Genomic DNA, 6,000 nt, shown 5'->3' on the forward strand with positions numbered 1-6,000 from the left:
GGGAAAAAGAAGGCAGGGACAAACATTTATTCACTTTATTAAGTGAATACAGAAAAAGTAAAAATACAGAATAAATATTTTCTCCAAAATACATATATCTATAAAAGGTACTATTATTTAATTGACACCAGAGAAATAAATTCATACTGATCTAAACACTCCTATTATCTCCATTAACTTTAGAAAAAACCATTAATTCTCTAAGTGGCGTACTCTCAAATCCTTACAAATCTTTACTTGCCAAATTTACACTGTCGACCAAAGCTGCAGGCAGAGCAAAATCTCAGGAAGTGCTTCTTCTCCGTGCTTGTGGAAGATTCTGGGCAGAGTGCTGAGCATACTAAACGGAGGTGCGGTGCTGCACGCATGAGCACGGTGCCCTTGTGCTACTTGCCGGTAAGTGATACACATACAGATAGCGAAGCTCAGGCAGAGCTGGGGGGTGTTTGTTGTGTGAATATGATTTTGCAGTTCAGTCTCATCTGGATTCAAAGCAGTGGCAAAGCTGGCTCAGTGCTGGAAAAGTTTTGCTTGTGTAGTTATATCGATTAATCCTCTCTACTGTAGATAGGCCTTGCGACATTGAGATTTTCCCAGTATAGCCATACCAGTTCCCTGAGCTAAATCACTTATTTCAGCAGCACCAGTTGCATACTGGTTTATTGTCCTATACATGGGTTCTTGCTCTTCCAGACATGTTATATACCCATCCCACCTAGGTTGTATGACACCAGCAAAACTTCCCAGCAGAAATTTTACCTTAGACCTGAGAAGTTCTAAGATCTCCGACCCGTATTGCTGGAATGCCTGCTGTCCTACGCCAGCACTGGTCCACAAGAAAGGAAATATATTCATATCACATTTTGATATATCACTCAGTTCTTACAGCACAGCATGCGAAACCCACAGGGCCAGGCAATGGTTAGATAAGGTGCGTAGCATGAACCAGTTGCTTTTGCTTGCATCCATCTGTATTCATTCTCACTGTGACTGTACAGCAATTAACCTGACCTTTTCATGAGAAACCCAAAAGTTTTATGCCTAGTCAGGGGCTTCATAATCCCCTGCACGATTTGCTTATCAAGCATTTAAATTTTCATCTAGAAATATGAACAACATTTTGCCATTGATACTTCCAGAGATGTATGCCAAACACAAACCAGCATGGTACCACTGGGACTGAAGATGCACCCTGCCAGATTTTAGCACAAAGTACATTTAAAACAAATAAACATATTACTGGTCATTTAAATATACCGCAATTCTAGAAACTTGTACTACACTCTAGCTTTTTTGATGTTTCTTCGAATGAACGTCATCAGCTTTTCTACAAACATTATTGCGTTCTTTCTTTCTGTATCACATTTCACCTGAAAAGTTAATGAAGAAAATTAAATTAGTTAGTATTTAACCATTACATAGAGTTTTTTCCATCTTCAAATAGTTCTGTAAATGACATGATTTTTCTTAAACCTTAAAGATACTGGTCATACATATGAATCCTTATTTTAAAGGTGGGCCAAGCTGAAGACTAGAACAAGGGAAGGCTATATATGTGAAATGATGCTGGGAGTTCTTCCATGTATTCAACACATGAAAGTACTAAAATTATTCTCTCTTTCGTAGGTGTAAGGGCTCGGTTATGAGTTATGGATCACATTTCATTACATTTCTGCTGCATGACCTCTGATAGACAAGAAATTAATTCCTACCTCTTTTGGCGGGCTTGGTGTGAGTGATTGCTTCAGTCTTTCAAATTTTGGAAAAAAATGCCGAAGTTTTTCATAGCTGCATCAGTTTTCAGCTGTTCTGCTCCTTCAAAGATCGTGCTGACACAATTCACATCCTAAGATGGGAGAAATAGCAAAACTGAGATACAAGAATACGTAACCATGAACTGCAAAAAGTTTATTAGGAATCATCTTGAGTTATGGCTAGCTGCCTGCTGGCAAATAAATTGTTACTGACTTTTGGGCTTATTTTTGCAAAAGCCTGCGGCAAGCACAGTTAGCCGATGTGCGTATTTATTTACTCTGCAGAAACCTGGCAAATGATAGTTTCTATTAGTGTGTTTTGTCATGTCCACTCACTCATCCCTTCCCCTGCTGAGGTCCCTGGCAGTGCCACGTTTGTTTTTAGTAGTGTTTTATATCTTACAATAACATTTTATATCTTTAATAACATTTTATATCTTATGAAATCTACATTTCATGTAATTGTTTGCTCTTAAATATAAATAGAGTATTTTAGGAGATAAAAACTTTTAAATTATCTCAATTTCCAATTACTAAATTAATGAAAAAGTTACTTTTACTTAAAAAAATGAGTTTTACTTACGTCTATATTGTCTGGAGTTTCAATCCTCATATCCTGAAAAACAATATATTAATTAACCCTTTCAAATATCGTCATCAGTAACACTAATGAGACAGTCACATAAATAGATTGTTTGACTTTCAGAAGAGTGAAGTATTCAAGAACAAGAGGGTTCAGTATATCCAATTTTAGATTAGAAAAGTGGAAATTGTTTACCCAGCTGTCCCTTGCCATTGATGTCCGCATTTGCTGTACTAATGTCAGTAACTCGGCCATGCTGCTCATGTGGGGAGCAGCAGAGATGCCTACAGCCAGCAAAAGGAGGTAGAGATGGGTCTGCATCCTCCTGATGTGCTCAGAGAACCTGTAAGTGCCTCTGGACCAGCCCTCTATCATTTTATGGTCTCTCTACACAGAAATAATTGTTTCCGATGATTTTTGACACTGATAGAAAACAGGCCAATTGTGACTTTCTGGAAGATTAAGGTTCCAGTAAATTTGGTGTTTAGCCTTGGGCCACACTCCTTACCCAATCACTGTTTCCACAGAAGTAGGTAATAAATATATAAAGATGTGGCTTTTCAATTTTGAAATCAGTAAAACATAGAATGACCCAAAGCATGACCAAGCAGTTGCTGTCTCCACAGCACTTCTCTAGAAATTGGATCTTTTCTGATAACAGTCTGCAGTCTTCTGATAGGCGATAGGAAAAAGATTGTGATGTAAGAAAAAAAAAATAATCAAACCCCATAGAAAATATGTGGACCACTGCCTAGAAAGGGAAAATGACAGCAGTTGTGCAATACTTCCGACAAAGTTTTGTCAAAACGCAGGTGTTTTGTAAGAATTAAATGATTTCCAGTGGGTGAAGCCACTGCCCTGGAGCACATGCTGCTGGTGGGCACAGCCAAGTGGTCCCTTTTGCGTGGGAAGGGAGGGGGGCAGCACCTCTGCCCAGACCCTGCTGGGGCCAGGGGGTGATTCCCTGCCGGAACAGCCGTGCCCACTCCGCTGGCAAGGGGGAAGCCTGCCAGCTTTGCTGGGGTCACCTCTAAGGTCTTAGTTCATTGACAGCATCGCGGCTTGTTATCTGGCTGAATTAGCCGACTTGTGTTTCGCTTTTCTGGAAGATGGAGCAAGTGCTTTTGGATTTCATTATGAAAAGAATGGTGCTGTTTTTCAAGAAGTGCTCCTGTTGCTTTCTGCTCGCTGGTCACAGCAAGGGCACAGCCATGGTGATGGCCCATCCAGCCCCGTTTCTGCTGGCTCCCCTCCACGTGGCCTGGTGGCCCACAGCCCGATGCCGCAGCACTTATGAGTAAGTGCCTCAATATCTCAACACTTTGAACTGGGGAAGTCAAAAGTCAGTAGTGGTTGTGTGGCTCGTGTCATGGTAACCTGCAAGCCGGTCACCACCAACTTCACTATACCCAGTTTGTCATCTCTAACAGGAACAGTAGGGGGTTTTCATGCTGCATGTTTATCTGTAGAGCTTTCTCATCATGCAGCTCCAAGAATTGTGTCCTTGCAGGAACATGGTCTCTGCACCAGCTCATTGCTGGGAGCTTTGCGGAGAACCTGCCTGGCACGGCCGGTCACCCTTGGGCTGAGCTTGTGAATCATGCAGCTGAAAATATGAAGCTCTGTTCTTGGTCTGCTGTGGTTTTGGTGTTTTACAGCTCGTCTGTGGAAGACCAAAAGAAATTCATACTGATTTTTCAGGCAAAGCCCCCTCTCCCTGGGCTGTACCAGCCAGGCTGAGGTTTGACCCCACCACTGGAGGCCTCCATGGACGACCTGGGTTTCAGTGGCTGCGGGACCCCGTGGGCAGCTGGTCCATCTCCCTGTTTCACCTTCTCCTGGGCCGCTGGCTGGTCCATCCCGCAGCACAGCGGATCCCATCCCCACTGTGAGAGGTTGCCCCTGGAGCCGCTCCCCCCGCGCTGGGGCCGCTCGGTGCAGCCAGCACGTTGGTCTCCACTGCTGCTCCTGGCCGGCACCGCTGCACACACGTTTGATGTCTCAGGATTTTCCTTTTCTCCCCCTCTCTTGCATTTGGGATTTTCAGCTGCTTCTGCAGAATCCTGGCGCTGACTCAGAACCTTGATTGAACCATATAATTTCTTTTTTTCCCCTTGGCAGATTCTATGTTGAGGAGATAATTCCCAGTTCCCAGGAATTATGGAGTATTTTTGTTGTGTGCATCAGTAGCACGAGCTGGTCTTTCAGCAGGGCTTTGGCTGGCTCCCCTTCAGGGGAGCTTTTTCCTTTGAACAAGTTTGGTTCTTCACCACCATATGACCCCTCTGTCTTCTTATGGCACAATCCAAAATAATTGGACTTTGCAATGCAGGGGGGTTCTCTTTTTTTTTTTTTTTTTTTTTTTTTTTTGGCTTATTTTCCTCTTCTGCTTGAGAAGACAGCACTCAAGTACTGGTTTTGTCTCCAAGCTGGCTCAGTGTCCCTACACAAACTGTAGTCAGCTCCACTTTCATTGTTGTTCAGGTGGTTCGGGGTGTTTTTTTAGTGTGAGTGCAGGGTTAAGAAGCTGAAGGACAATGTAAGAATAAAATAGGGCAACATAAGCAATAGGTTCCCATCTCAGTGTTGACCGTCTTTGATCCCTGTAGCTCTGCAATTTGTCTGATCTGTGAGTATGGGCTGAGTAAATTCACCACAAACGCTGACAGAATTGGTAGCAATAGGAATAAGAATAGAAATAGGAATAAGCAAAGAAAATAATTCTGAAGAAACCCTGAAGGCTGGAGAAAAGGACAGCAAGTGAAATCCTAACTGTTGGGTTAACGCAAAGTGACTCAGTTTGAATTTGGAATGGTCATGAGTATGGAAGGGAGTAAATAATGTAGTTATTGGTGAATTCATAAATTCTGATACTAGTGAAAAAGATATTTCACTGGGAGCCAGGGTGTGGTAAGCGGTGTTTGTGTTATAGCTGATTTAGGAATATTATTGAAAAAAGGAATCAGGTGATGCTACGAATGTGAAAACAAAGCTTTCCTAGAAGCTGTGCAAGGTGCTGCCACTGCCTGAGCTGCAAGCTGGGACCATCCCCCGGGGCGAGGGCTTCTCCGTGTGGAGAAGCAGCGATTCCCGATTCGATTCCCATGGCCTGTGCCTGCGATAACGGGCTTGGCAGAGCTGGTGAACGCCTTGGGAGAGTTGAGCGGGTGAGTCGCCAAGCCCGTAATGGGCGAGACTAATGCTGAGCTTGCTTAAGCGTGGCCTTTCCCAAACCTGCTGGCGGCTCAGTTGCATTGCCAGCACCTGGGCGGCCATGGAAGCTGCTCAGCACTTGCTGCCTGGTACCCAGCGCAGGATTGACCCTCCCAGCTGTAGCAGCACCAAGTCCCTGCAGAAACCATGGCTTGAAACACTGCGGTGCCCAGAGGAGGTGGACCTGAAGTGCACGCAGGAGCTACCAAGCTATTGTATGTTACTGTCACTTCCTATCTTCTTCCTGGCATCATTAGCTGGAAGCTGCAACTGCTTGCAGTAGCTGATTTTGCTCCTTCATCTAGATAAGCATGAAGTTATGATGCTCAGATAAGGTTTCTCTGCTGGTGCGAGTACAAATTGTAGCATGGATGTGGTGCAGTAACTGTGTCTCTCTAGCCTGCCAGGCTCAGGAAAATGGAAATTTCTGAAAATCAGGGAACAGACTTC

This window comes from Falco biarmicus, chromosome 8 (assembly GCF_023638135.1).
Source record: "Falco biarmicus isolate bFalBia1 chromosome 8, bFalBia1.pri, whole genome shotgun sequence".
In the NCBI taxonomy this organism is placed as follows: domain Eukaryota; kingdom Metazoa; phylum Chordata; class Aves; order Falconiformes; family Falconidae; genus Falco; species Falco biarmicus.